The sequence below is a fragment of the Bos javanicus genome, chromosome 12 (assembly GCF_032452875.1).
Source record: "Bos javanicus breed banteng chromosome 12, ARS-OSU_banteng_1.0, whole genome shotgun sequence".
Classification (NCBI taxonomy): domain Eukaryota; kingdom Metazoa; phylum Chordata; class Mammalia; order Artiodactyla; family Bovidae; genus Bos; species Bos javanicus.
The window spans coordinates 30,906,681-30,920,501 of NC_083879.1; the positions used below are offsets into that span (position 1 = coordinate 30,906,681).

Genomic DNA, 13,821 nt, shown 5'->3' on the forward strand with positions numbered 1-13,821 from the left:
ACTTGTTCATTCACTAAAGAAAAACTCATGATGAAAAAGACAACAACATACTAATTCTCTCACAGCTTACAGACTCAGGGAGAGACAGATGGTGGCCAAATAACCCAGCAAGTGAAAGGAATTCCTCAAAAGGAGAGAGGCTCTGGGAGTTTATCACAGGGTCTTGCCTGGTGGGCAGGGGAGGGAAGGGGCTGGAGGGGTAGGGGGTTGGGGGGTGGAGGGGTGGGAGAAGGATGGCTAGAGGGGCTTTCCAGACGAAGGAGAACTCTATAGAGGAGGGAGTGTGGCTCCTTCGAGGCCTGGAAAGCGGGCTGGAGGGGCTGGAGGGGACGATTAGTTGGAGGGGAAGCCGGAAGCCAGACGGTTCAGGCTCTCTGGGGCCATGATGAAGATTTCATTCTTATCTTAAGATCAGCAGGAAGCCATTGAGTAGTATAAGTGGAGACGGACAGTGATGTTATCAGGCTAGGATGTGTTTCACATCTGTTCATGTCTTACTGTGCCTTTCTTCTTTGAGCTCCTAAACCAGCACGGCTCTTCCTAGGGGAGGATGCAGGCTCTGCTTTCCTGAACGGCAAAGACAAAAGACAGGGTCAAGGTTTGGCTACTGGCTTCTGGTACAGAGATAAAAGCTGTGAGAGCCGGAGCTCTGATTTGTAAGCGCAGAGCATCCAGGGAATCAAAAGGCAACGTCCCAGGGGCTGAACGTCAGGGGCTGAAGTTCATCCGCAGTGAGCAGATCTTAACCCGGACTGTATGGGGTGCGGGGGCAGGGGGGCGAGGACAGGGGGAGCCTGAGCACAAAGCCAGAGGGACTTGCTGGCCTGCGGGAACTGTACAGAGAGGAGGGCATGGAGGGACCGTCCACCCTCTGCCCCAGAAGCGCCAGGTGGGACCCTGGCCCACGTGGCAACCTGTCTATACCCTGGGAGAGTTCACGGCTGGGGGCTGCCTGGGCTGAGGGACCATCTTTCTCTCTGCGTGCTCTCCCCACATCCTAAGCCCAGCAAAAGGGACTTCACCCTTGTTCAGCCCAAACAGACTGTCCCCCTTGGGTCAAAGGCTCCTGATATGTGTCAGTTCTGCCCCCAAGAGTTCATGGTGAAATGGTAACCTGGGTGTGCTCCAATGGGGACAGGGGCACCGTGGATAAGGAAGCTTCCATTGTCATAGCAGAGTGAGAATCAAAGCGTCAACTGGGCCAAGAGATTGGCGAGACTCTTTAAAATGAGGCTGGTTCTTTTCAAAGGTCATATTAGCTGCAGGGTGGAGCGCTGTACGCTAAGGGGCCAGAGCCAGAGAGGTGTGACCAGGCAGGAGGCTTTGCCGAGGTCCAGGCGAAAAAGGGGCCAGAGCCTGAGCTAAGATAATGGTGGTCTTGCAGACAGACAGATATGATTAGGTTCCAGAGATATTACTGAGGTAAACTGACGGCACTAAAGGGAGGAGTAGATAGGGAAGTACAAGATAATTATACTGATTAGGTTTGCACTGCCGTGAAATAACAAACAGTTATCAGTGGTTTCCACTGTAATATCGGGTAACCCAAATTCTCCGTGGTTACAGTGATCATTTCTTTTTCTTGTTATACGTCTCAGGTTGGTTGGGATCCATGCATTTCCTTTGTTTTTAAATAGAATTTTAAAATTTATTTATTTGGCTGTATTAAAAGATAGAAGGTGGGAGGAGAAGGGGATGGCAGAGGATGAGATGGTTGGATGGCATCACCGACTCAACGCACATGAGTTTGAGCAAACTCCGGGAGTTGGTGATGGACAGGGAAGCCTGGCATGCTGCAGTCCATAATGTTGCAAAGAGTTGAACACGACTGGGCAACTGAACTGAACTGATTGGGTCTTAGTGTCATATGCAGGATCTTTAGTTGCAGCATGTGAGACCTAGTTCCCTGACCAGGGATCGAACCCAGGCCTCCTCACCGAGAGTGCATAGTTTTAGCCATTGGACTGCCAGGGAAGTCCCGATGCATGTGTTTCTCATTCTAGAAGCTGCAGTTACCTGGGGCAAGCTCTTCCATGGTGGACAACAGAAGGACAAGAGGCCAAGCCAAAACACACAAGCACGTTTCAAGACTCTGGTGAGAAGAGGCCTGAAAAGAGTGTGCTCGTATACTATCAGCCCAGGGATGCCAAGTGGCAGAGGGCAAAGACAGTGGGACAGGGAATCAGACCCCGCCCCAGGAAGGTGAGGGTACATGATGCTCTCGATCTCGGGAGCTGCAGATGGCCCCTAGGGTTCTGGCTTGCACTAGATAGACTGTGGTTGCCCTTCACTGAGAAAGTAAACACCGGAAGTGGGGATGCTCGGTTGGGAGGTGCCTTGAATACGAGCGTGGCTGTGTCCTTGCACTTCAGCTCTCACCCCCACCAGCCTCTGCCCACCCCCAGGCCTTCTAACAACCTGCACCTCTCGGGCGCTCCCTCGCCCATCCCCACGCGGCTTCTCATTATTTTCTTACGAAAGAGCTAATAACCTCATTTTTTTGCTCAAAATTCTTCCCAGGAATCCCCACTGACTGTGTATTAAAGTTCAAGTTCTTTAATCAGGCACACGAATCTTCTGGGGTCACACCCTGACCTTTTTCTCTGGTCTCATATGCCCCAGGAACATCTGCCTGCCGTCACATGAAAGACCCAGCAAGTGCCACCCGTGACCAGTCCACCCAGGGAACAATGATAAATAACAAAACATGGTTGTTTTAAGACACCACGTTTTCAGGTGGTGAGGCACACAGCAATAGATAACCAAAATGGAAACTGATACCAGCAATGGGGTGTTGACATTTTAAAACATAAATCGTAAGGCCTTGGCTTTAAGCCTATGCCACGGCTTAAAGAATTTTAGGAAGATTGTTATTAGCTCTGAAAGAGCCGTGAGGAAATTGCTATTGGAAGCTGGAGGGGAAAAAAATATGGATGTAGCAGCAGAAAGTTTAGTAAAGCTGTCACCTGCTAAACTGTGACAGATGTGGAAATGAAAGGTGGAAAAGAAAGCTGTCCATGACCAATGGACAGTGGGTTTGGCTAAGGAAGTGTCGGGCAGAATGTGGAAAGTGCAAACTGCTGTCTTTCAGCAGGTAAGGGACAGACAGAAAGGAACTAAAAGAAGAAATTTTCAGTTTTCAAATATAACTCACAGAATATAATTTTCAAAAGCCAGGATTTTCTGGGTTCAGAATTAAATTGTTTCACACTCCCAGTCTTTCCAGAAAGACAAATCATTCTCAAAGTAAGATGACCGTGAGGGAAAAGGTCCCCTCTTTCATGACTCCAAGAATATTTAGAGCACAACTCCGAGACCTCTCAGCCGGTCAGAAGGCTTCTAAGACTCTCACGGGTGGGGTCCCACAGCGTCCTCCACTGAATCTCAAGCCAGATGGGGCCCCGTCTCAAAATATCTGTAAATGTGACTTTTATAAATTCCTGGTGAATCTGGGGAAACCCACACCGTGTTTACAAGGCTTGTGTTGATGGGTACATCACCAGTGTGAACTTCAAGGGGCAGAGATGGTTCAAAAATTAAAAGAAGCTTCTGGACCTCCAGGCTGGTGTGGGCAGGAAGCGGACTGTGGAAGCCGCTCAGCAGCAAACCAGGAAGGACCCTTTGCTGCAGAGAAGGAAAGATGCAGAGACCCATGAAGAATAAGCCCCAGGGCAGGGCTGTGAGCTACAATAGAACCGATCCTGCCCCCTGAGAGACCCAGGATGCTTGCGTCCTCTTTGGTGTTGGCTGGATAGGAGCAGGGTTCAGAGCCCGGGGAACAAACTCGGTAAGGATGCCGTTACCTTGTCTTCGTTCAGCCTCTCGTCGTGTCCGACTCCTTGCAGCCCCATGGACCATAGCCCGCCAGGCTCCTCTGTCCAAGGGATTCTCCAGGCAAGAATACTGGAGTGGGTTGCCATGCCCTCTTCCAGGGGTTCTTCCTGACCCAGGGACTGAACCCACATCTCCTGTATTGGCAGGTGGGCTTTTCAACAGTGAGCCACCAGGGAAGCCCAGCCTCTTATCATTTCTGGGTCCGCAGAGCCCAGGCACTCTGGAAATGTTTGTTGAATGAATGAGTTTATAAAGGAGGCAGAATGGTATGGTGGGGGGCAGAGGGAAAGCACAGGGTATATTTATCTAGGTGATCTGAGGGCCAGCTCTGTCATGCACACCCTATGGGACGCTGGCCAAGTCCATTTTCTCACTCTAAAGTGAGGCTACCAGTCTGTGTATCTCCCAGAGCCACTGTACTGAACACTGTAAAAAGCAGCTATCCCACCTATCCTGACTTAACGTGATTGAAATGACAAAGCAGAAAGCAGATCAGGGATTTCCCAGGGAGGTTGAAGAGTGAGTAGGGGCTGTCACAGGGCGACGCGAGGGGTCCTTCTGGCGGCAGAAACATTCGGTATCTATCTGCATCCGGGTCGATTTCCTGGCTGTGATTTGCACTGTGGTTTTTCAGGATGAACTCACTGGAGAAAGCTGAGGAATCTCTCTGTATGATTTCTTGCAACGTCGGTGAAGCTGCCGTCATCTCAAGATTAAGATTCTAAGATTCATTAAGGTTATACAGTTGGATCAGAAATCCATAGAATAACAACTTGTGTTTATGGATTGCTCCCATTGCACCAGTGTATCTGATTTATTCTCATACTATAACATTGTCATAAAGGAAAAGGAGAAGGGGGCAACAGGAGGAGGTGGTTGGATGGCATCACCGACTCAACGGACATGAGTCTGAGCAAGCTCCAGGAGATGGTCAAGGACAGAAGAGCCTGGTGTGCTGCTGTCCATGGGGTCACAAAGAGTTGGACACGACTGAGCAACTGAACAACAAATACCGTCGTCGTCCTACTTTATGGATGATAAAACTGGGCACAGGAAACAGTAAGGCCACAAAAGCAGTGAATGTCATATTGCTGAGTTTGGAGTCCAGGACCACTGCACCACAGTTGCCTCAGGTAAGGACAACACGACACTCTCTGCATTTGAACCCGACACAGCTCAACCCGAAATCCACCTTCAGCTGTATTTAGTTAAGTGCAAAGATCACCAGCTATAAGGTTCATTAAGAAGTCATTTTCAGGACTTCTTTGGGGGTTGATGAAAATGTTCTGGGATTAGATGGTGGTTATAGTTGTCCCTGGGGAAGGCAATGGCACCCCACTCCAGTACTCTTGCCTGGAAAATCCCATGGACGGAGGAGCATGTAGGCTGCAGTCCATGAGGTCGCTAGGAGTCGGACACGACTGAGCGACTTCACTCTCACTTTTCACTTTCATGCATTGGAGAAGGAAATGGCAACCCACTCCAGTGTTCTTGCCTGGAGAATCCCAGGGATGGGGGAGCCTGGTGGGCTGCCATCTATGGGGTCGCACAGAGTCGGACACGACTGAAGTGACTTAGCAGCATAGTTGTACCTATCTGAGGATACAATAGAAACCACACACTGAATTGGACACTCTAAGCAAGTGAATGTCATGGTGTGTGAATTATATACCAATCAAAAAAAAAAAGACCTCCCTCCAAAAAAAGCTCTTGTGGTTTGGAAATAAGGAATTGGCCTCTGGTGATGGCAATGGAGGTGGATTCCCCCGGCGGCTCAGCCGTAAAGAATCAGCCTGCAGTGCAGGAGCCGCAGGAGATGTGGGTTCGATCCCTGGGTTGGGAAGATCCCCTGAAGGAGGGCATGGCAACCCACTCCAGTGTTCTTGCCTGGAGAATCCCCATGGACAGAGGAGCCCTGCACGAGCCCTAATCCAGGGGGTCACAAAGAGCTGGACACGACTTAAGCGACTTAGCATGCAGGCATGGTAATGGAAGTGCTACGGAAATTTCTAAGGAAGAATGAACTTATTAAAGAGAGGTGGGACCGTGGCAGAGGCGTTAAGATGCCTGACGTTCTGAGCCTGCGGACGAGGAAAAGGGGAGGGAGGCCCAGGAGGTGTTATAGAGGTATTGAATTTGAGATGACAGCAGCCTGTCCTGGGGACCGCTGGTGGATACATCGGGGGTCTGGTGTTTGGAAGAGAAGTCACAGAAGTATGGGATCAGAAGGAGATGAGATATCTCAGGAAGATGGAATCAAGATGGAAGATCAATTATTAGGAGGAGATGGGGCCGAAGGAATTGCTCTCCTGCAGAAAAATAGAGCTCAGCGTGTGAAATCGTCAATCTCCGGCAACACAGAGAACTCACATTTTTCTTCTCTCTCTCAAAGGGCAAAACCAGATGCAGTGAGAAAAGAATGAGGCTCAGAAGAGCTGGTAAGAAAAACCATGTTTCCCCAGGGAAGCATGTCACTTGGTTTCTCCTCTGTACCTTTGCTGCTGCACATTTTTTGTGGTCCTGAAAGGAGAATTTGAGTCCCCAAAAAGGTGACTTTGGTGTCTAAAAAATTAATACAGTGTTCAATTAATGCAGTGTTCAAAAAAGTAACGCATTGTAAAACCCAGCTTTTCTTAAGCTTATGAGTCGAACTTAACAAAGCTTATCCTTTTATTTAAAAATTTATTTAAATTCAAGTAATTTTTTACAAAAGGACTTTAGAACTTTTCAAGTTTCCCAAGTGGCTCAGTGGTGAGAGTCCGCCTGCCAATGCAGGAGACACAGGAGTCGCAGGTTCAATCCCTGGGTTGGGAAGATCCCCTGGAGAAGGAAGTGGCAACTCACTTGCCTGGAGAATCCCTTGGACAGAGGAGCCTCGAGGGTTACACTCCATGGGGTTGCAAAGGGACATGACTGAGCACACAGGCAGGTTAGAACTTCTGGCTAATTAAACTCCCTTGAACATTTCATAGTGCATTTACAAGGAAAATATATTTACTTTTCTTTTTTAAGCACTTTGCTTGTCCAATGAACAAACCTTTCCCCAGTACTTAAATCATGCTTGCAAAATTAGTATGTCGGCCCTTATACATATGATGAGAATGAAATTCTCTTGAGCAGGGGTCGCTGGCTGCCTCCAGCCGCCCCACAGAACCGAGTAGCCTGGGAGTGGCCTGTGATGGCACACTTTTAGGAGAAGGTGGGCACAAGAAGGTAACTGTCCCCCCATAAAAAGCAGGAGAACAAGCCTGGCTGACTGTGGACACTGTGCCAACCTGCTTGTGGGAAAATCCCAAATTGTCCACACAGCAGGACCTGCCGTGTGTGTGTGTGTGTGTGTGTGTGTGTTCAGCCACTGGGTCGTGTTACCTGGGAAGCCTCAAATCACCTGGGGGTCTGGTTAAAAGGCAGATTCTGACTAGGAGGGCTGGGGGTCCTGGATTCTGCATTTCTAACACATGTCCCCAGGTGATGCTGATGCCGCCAGCCCTGGACCCCACTCTGAGGAGCGAGTGAACGGGGAGCAGCATCCTCTTCAGGGTCTCTGCAGGCCGTCCCTCCCATAGGAAGGACCCCTACCTTGTGGCCCAGAGTAAACATTCATTACATGGCACCAAGCGGGTCATGCAGTTCCCTGGTGGCTCAGCTGGTAAAGAATCCGCCTGCAGTGCAGGAGACCTGGGTTCAATCCCTGGGTTGGGAATATCCCCTGGAGAAGGGAAAGGCTACCCTCTCCAGTATTCTGGCCTGGAGAAATTCATGGACTGTATAGACCATGGTGTCGCAGAGTCAGACACAACTGAGTGACTTTCCCTTCACTTCAAGTGGGTCATAGATACAGCAAAGAACACAGTCAGGGGCAGCGTCGACCGTGGGTTGATGAGGTTAAGGAGAAGCCTTGACCCTCGGGCTATCGGGGCAGTGCTGTTGGGACAGTCGAGGGTGGCATTTGACCCCGCCCTCTCTCTTCGACGTTTGGACCCATGGCTCCTGGGGTGGGGTGACTTGGGATGGCGTTTCTCCACCTTTACATTTGACAAGGGGCTCTTGGCGGTGCCTGTGGGTGGCACACAGGGTGCTCCACCTAGCCCCCAGGTGCGATGCATCCCCCCTCTGCTCTAGCCCCACGGGCTCTCACTGGACCCTCATTCTGGGTGCAGCCTTTGGACCATAATGGCACCTGAGTTCGGAGCTCAGCAGCCTGGAGGATTCAGAGAGGCCGTGGCCCAGGGGGCCAGACTCCACCTCTGGTGAGTCCTGAGTCCAGATCACCTGCAGCTTCCTGGATCTCACCTGCGACCCCTCATCGGGATCCCTGGGAGTCGGTCGCGGTCTCTCCCACACTGGATTCTGAGGCTGGCTTTTCTCCCCGGGAAGCCAAGGGTGGCCCCTGTGTGAGACTGAGCGCGGAGAGGTCCCTGCCTGGGGGGCCGCTCTCCCGTCAGCGAGGAAGCCCGCAGCATCGCATGCTTGTCCTGGTGACTCTCTGCTGAGCTCCAGCCAAGAACCTGGCTTCCTCCCCTGGGCGTGATGATGGGAGCTTGTTCTCCTCCGAACACCATACTCCTTTCATCAGCAAGCCCTTTCCTGGAGCTTTCCGATGAGGCAAGAAAGAATGGTCCCAGCTGAAACAGTCGACATACGAGGAGAATATGATGAATGTGTACACACCCAAATCAGCAAGAAGGTGGAGAGCATGGTGCTAACCAGAAAACCCCAGCATCCCAGGCTGGAGGCGATGGATGAACAAATGCAGGGGGACAGCTCCGGAGCGGCTCGCCCTGCCAGGGAGTGGTGCATGACCTCATGAGAGAGGAACATCACATCAGCAAAGAACTGTACTGTTGGGTCCGGGCCAGGTCTTCTGTCTGCGAGAGACCAACAACTTCAGATGTTTTCCACGCTCATATGAAATCAGTGCCTTTTTTCCTTCCAGAGGAGTGAATCTGGGGGGACCGAGCCAGAATCAGAAAAGTTTCTGCGGATTTCTCCTAGAATTCCAAGGGCCTGTAAATCCTGCTGCTGGCTGGGAGCCTGCTTGAGATTATTTTTAATGCAGGAAAGGATGTATTTGAGCATCTGGCCTGGGAAATGGGCTAAATCTGTCCCTAGCATAATGGGTTTGGAAAGAGCTGGAAGACAAATTGAGACTGTGGGTGTAAACAGAAGAAAAGGTGGCAGAAGGCGAGCCAGATGGATGCGCTCAAACACAAAACACAGACAAACAAAAGCTGCTCGGGACACCAGAGGCACACATGTGCCTCGGGGGACCCAGAACCGGACGGGCACCAGGGGGCCTTCTTGGCTTGGAAGCGTCTAGACGAAACGTCTGGCTCCAGGGACGGAGCCTGCATCTGAATAAGCAGGAAATCTAAACCGGCTCTCACCCAGGGCGATCCCCGGCCACGCTGTGACAGGTGGCCCCAAACTGGCCCCGGGAGTGAATTCAGAACATAGACACATCGCTAGGTTCCTTACAGAAGTTAGGCTCAAGGCTGGGGCAGACATGTGATCAGAGCCAGGGATTTGCAGAAGATAACTTCTTGATTACTGTATATAATTGTGAGTAGAGAGTCTCTCGTGTGGGGGCACTAACAATGAAGGCAGTGATGCTGATGGCTGATAAGAGATCTCCGTATTTGGGCACCTTACTGTAGGAAGGGCAGGGAGGCAGGGGGTGGAGTGGGGAGGGTATCGATGGTTAAAAACATCCACTGCTGAACTGTATCTCGTGCTCATGAGTCAGTCGATTCAGGGAGAAGCTGTTGTCCAAAAGGCATAATTCCATCTCCACCCAGCAGACACTTATGATTGAAAAAATAGTACATTTTTCATTTGCTGAGAACATTCCCCAGAGTACCACAAACAGTCCTGGGAGGGACAGGCACAGCCAGAGATGCCTCTGAGCCAGGTGCCTTTAACAGCCCAACAGTAAATCATTATGCTGCCCTTTTCAGAGCCGTGACGCGTGACCGGCCCAATTAAGCCTCCGAGAAGCTCGTTCCGATTGCCCGAAGTTCTCGGATCCCCTCCACGTTTGTCATCACAGCTCTGTTTTCCCTGTCTGCTTTCCTTTGCAGTGTGTACCCCATGCAGTCAAATTTCATGCTTCTGAAATGAGAAATACAACTGCTGGTTCTCATCTCTTTGGGGGAAATTAGTCTTACTTCTCCATCAGTGACGAGCATGCTTTGGCTGTTGCATAGAACGTGAATAACACCGGAAGTAAATTAACTTCAGGTGTAGGTGAGGCCCCAGGGGGCTGAGGGTGACCTGGCACTTTTGGTTTGGGGAAGGGGCTTCGCAGTGGGTGCGGCCTGCGTTTAGATGAAAGCCAGAAGCCCACGCCTTTGCCAGGCGGGCCAGAAGGGCCCTGTTCGTGCCTGATGTCACTGGGTAATGGTTAAGCACCCCTCTCTCAGCAAGGGTCTCATGTTTCTTGATAAACTATATTACCAGTCTAATTAAAGTGCAAATAAAATAAGGAACAAAAATTTATTTTGTGATAGAAGCCAGACAGACACAAAAGGCCACTGTTACCTGATTCCAATAGGAATTATCCAGAATAGATAAATTCACAGAGATAGAAAGTAGATGAGGACATCCTGGGGTCAGGGGGAAAGTGGGGAGTGACAGCTAGTGGAGGTGGGGGCCTCCTTTTTTGGGGGAGGAAAATGTTCTAAAGTTGATCACAGTGATAGTTGCAAGAATCTGAATACACTAAAAACTACTGAATTGTCCACTTTAACTGGGTGATTGGTATAATATATGAATTCCATCTCAATAAAGATGCTGTGTTAAAAGCTTAAAAAGAGTTAAACCAAGGAGGGGGAGGGATAAATTGGGAGATTGGGATGAACAAACACAAACTAAAATTATCTAAAATAGATAACTGACAAGGACCTGCTGTGGAGTACAGGGACCTCCACCCAGTGTTCTTTAATAACCTGTATGGGAAAAGAATCTAAGAAAGAGTGGATATGTGGATATGTATAACTGATTTTCTGTACACCAGAAATGAACACAACATCGCAAATCAACTAACTCCAATAAAATAGTTTTAGAAAGATTTAAACCACAGAAATACCACAAAAGAAGGACAGAAAAAAGCATGTCCTCTGTGTTTCTGCTACTGAGAAAGGCCTGGTCCCTGCCTGAAGGGCTGGTCCCTTGGAGGAGAGGCTGGGTCTTCACTTTGAGGGGGAGTGGTAACCCTCGCTGGCCCTGGAGGGGCCCACACCACAGGACCTGCATTTTTCTGAGTCTTGTGGGAGCGAGAAAGGGGGTGCCAGGTTCCCCGTGGTCACTGCTGAGAGTCAAGGTGTGCTGGTTGTCCTTCAGAAGGTGGAAGGATTGGGGAGGGGGGGACCAGTACCTTGTGTGTGGGGGCGGGCAGGTGCAGCCCAGCAGCAGTGATCGACCGGAGGGAAGGCAGGAGATTCCGACTGGGGCTTGCGGGTCCTCACGCCCATGCCCCCTGGACTCCTGCTTAGGGGGCAGAAATGAGGAGTCCTTGGGGGCAGGGGGTGGAGGTAGGTTTGGGGGGAAAGAGTTCATCTCCCAGGAGAGTTAAGCCCATTATTCCACATGTAGCACAGAGTCAGAGTGGACACAGATCTGCCCATTTTAGGTCAGAAACTCTAGGACGCAAAGGACAGCCACAAAGTGTCCACTTAACTGGAGGGTCCCTCAGCTCGCATCCTTTGACAAAGACTGTTGTTGTTGCTGTTTAGTTGCTAAGTCGTGTACGACTCTTCGCGATCCCATGAACCATAGCCCACCAGGCTCCTCTGTCCTTGGGATTCTCCAGGCAAGAATACTGGAGTGGGTGCCATTTCCTTCTCCAGGGGATCTTTCTGACTCAGGGATCGAACCCATGTCTCTAGCATCCCAGGTAGATTCTTTGTAGCTGAGCCACGGGGAAGCCCGTGAAAGAGATTCAGTTTAGTTCAGTCACTCAGCTGTGTCCGACTCTTTGTGACCCCATGGACTGCAGCACGCCAGGCCTCCCTGTCCATCGCCAACTCCCATAGTTTACTCAAACTCATGTCCATTGAGTCGGTGATGCCATCCAACCATCTCATCCTCTGTTGTCCCCTTCTCTTCCCACCTTCAATCTTTCCCAGCATCAGGGTATTTTCCAGTGAGTCAGTTCTTCACATCAGGTGGCCAAAGTATTGGAATTTCAGCTTCAGCATCAATCCTTCCAATGAACACCCAGGACCAATCTCCTTTAGAATGGACTGGTTGGATCTCCTTGCAGTCCAAGGGACTCTTAAGAGTCTTCTCCAACACCACAGTTCAAAAGCATCAATTCTTCGGTGCTCATGTTTCTTCACAGTCCACCTCTCACATCCATACATGACCACTGGAAAAACCGAAAGAGATTATGGAACTGCAAATGCACCATCCATCCACCAGCGCCAGGATCCTCATTCATGGGAAGAGAGTTGAACTTGAAACCTGTGAGAAGCCTGAAAGTTTCCCTTTACATTTTCATATCCTCTGCCCCTCGGACAGGGCCTGGCGCTCAGCAGTGGCTGTTAAGGTGGACGGACTGACGGCTGGATAGGTGAACCGCACACATGGGGTTCACAGGAGCAGAAAATGCTACCAGAGCCAGCTCAAGGCCAGGGTACTGCACGTGGGTCACCAACAGAGGGCTCTCTAAGCCTTAAGAGCAAGGCCAGGGGCCAGGACCAGAAAGCCTGTTTTGCGCAGGGGTGATGGAACTTGGGCTCCCTGCAGACCAGAGGAGGAGATGGCGTGTTCAAACAGGAGCTGGGAGGCAGGCACTGAACCCCAATGTCCACGCACTGGGGGCAGGGAGGAGACAGAGGCGTCCCCTGCCTGGGCACTTCCTCAACCTTTGAAAAGGAAACCAACCCCCTGGGTCCAGGGTGGGGTCCGTGACAGGTTTGTTGGGCAGTTCTGCACAAGGCCCAGCACAGGGAAGGTACACAGTCAGCATGTCCCGAATGGAATGAATGAATGAAGGAGGCCGGGAGGACGAGATCATAACTGGACTGTGGGGAGCAAGCTCCGCCTGTGGCAAAGGTCATGAGGAAGGAGGCTCAGCATACGCAAAGGCGGGATCAAGCCTCAGGAGTCTCCCTGGAAATTCTCGAGCATCTACCCCCAAAACCAGAGTCTGCCTACTTTCTGCTTTGTGCTCTCACCTACACCTCTGACTTTACGGGGGGCTGTCCCCCACTACCTCTCTCTGAAAAAAAGAGTTAACTTACAGCTCCAGTTAATAATTCCTGGGTGTGACAGTGTTTCAACCTACAAACTCCTTTGGAAGTCCTCTAGCCTGCCTGAATAGGTTTTTCCGGCCACATGTGATTGCTCAGAGCCTCCCAACTGTGAGAGGCATGAGATGTTCTAAACTGTCTAAATACAGAGTCCTTTGAGCAGTTAAAAGATTGATTAGAAATTGTATTGGTGAAGGGTTTTTCGCTTATTGGGCCAATGTTTGCTGCTAAGTCTCCATATCCCTTACCTGCTGTGTCCCTGGCAGTGTATTGATTAATATAATTGGTGTAAGTAGTAGCTTTAATGTTTGCAACCTGGGACCCTTGAGTTAATTCTTTTTCCTGTTATAGCTCACCACACCTTTGCTCTGTAGGAATGCAACTTTATCTAATGCTTTTGAAGGTGGCGCTTGACTAATCACCTTTAGAGAAAAATAAGTTTTCTGAAGAAATGATCTTAAAATGTTAACAGTCCTCTGGGCCAGAAGATGATGCAAATCACCTAAACTTTTGCATGTGATAAGTTTGCAGGAAGAAAGCCTGGCTTACTGTATGACTCTACCCTTTCCCCCATTATCCTCTATGCATAACTTAAGGTATAAAAACTACTTTGGAAAATAAAGTGCGGGCCTTGTTCACCGAAACTTGGTCTCCCCATGTCGTTCTTTCTCTCACCTTCTGGCTGAATTATTCAGCCTCTTTTCTCCACTGAATTTCCTCACTGAGCTATCCT

General features: G+C 50.1%; 1 long non-coding RNA gene across 1 annotated transcript; it reads left to right on the plus strand.

The window, feature by feature from the left end:
- The first annotated feature begins 3,197 nt into the window (after positions 1-3,197).
- LOC133258362 (uncharacterized) lies at positions 3,198-13,503 on the plus strand. The gene is made up of 3 exons (XR_009739986.1): positions 3,198-4,967; positions 6,227-6,272; positions 11,961-13,503. It is a non-coding gene; the product is annotated as an uncharacterized LOC133258362 (long non-coding RNA).
- Positions 13,504-13,821: the final 318 nt, after the last annotated feature.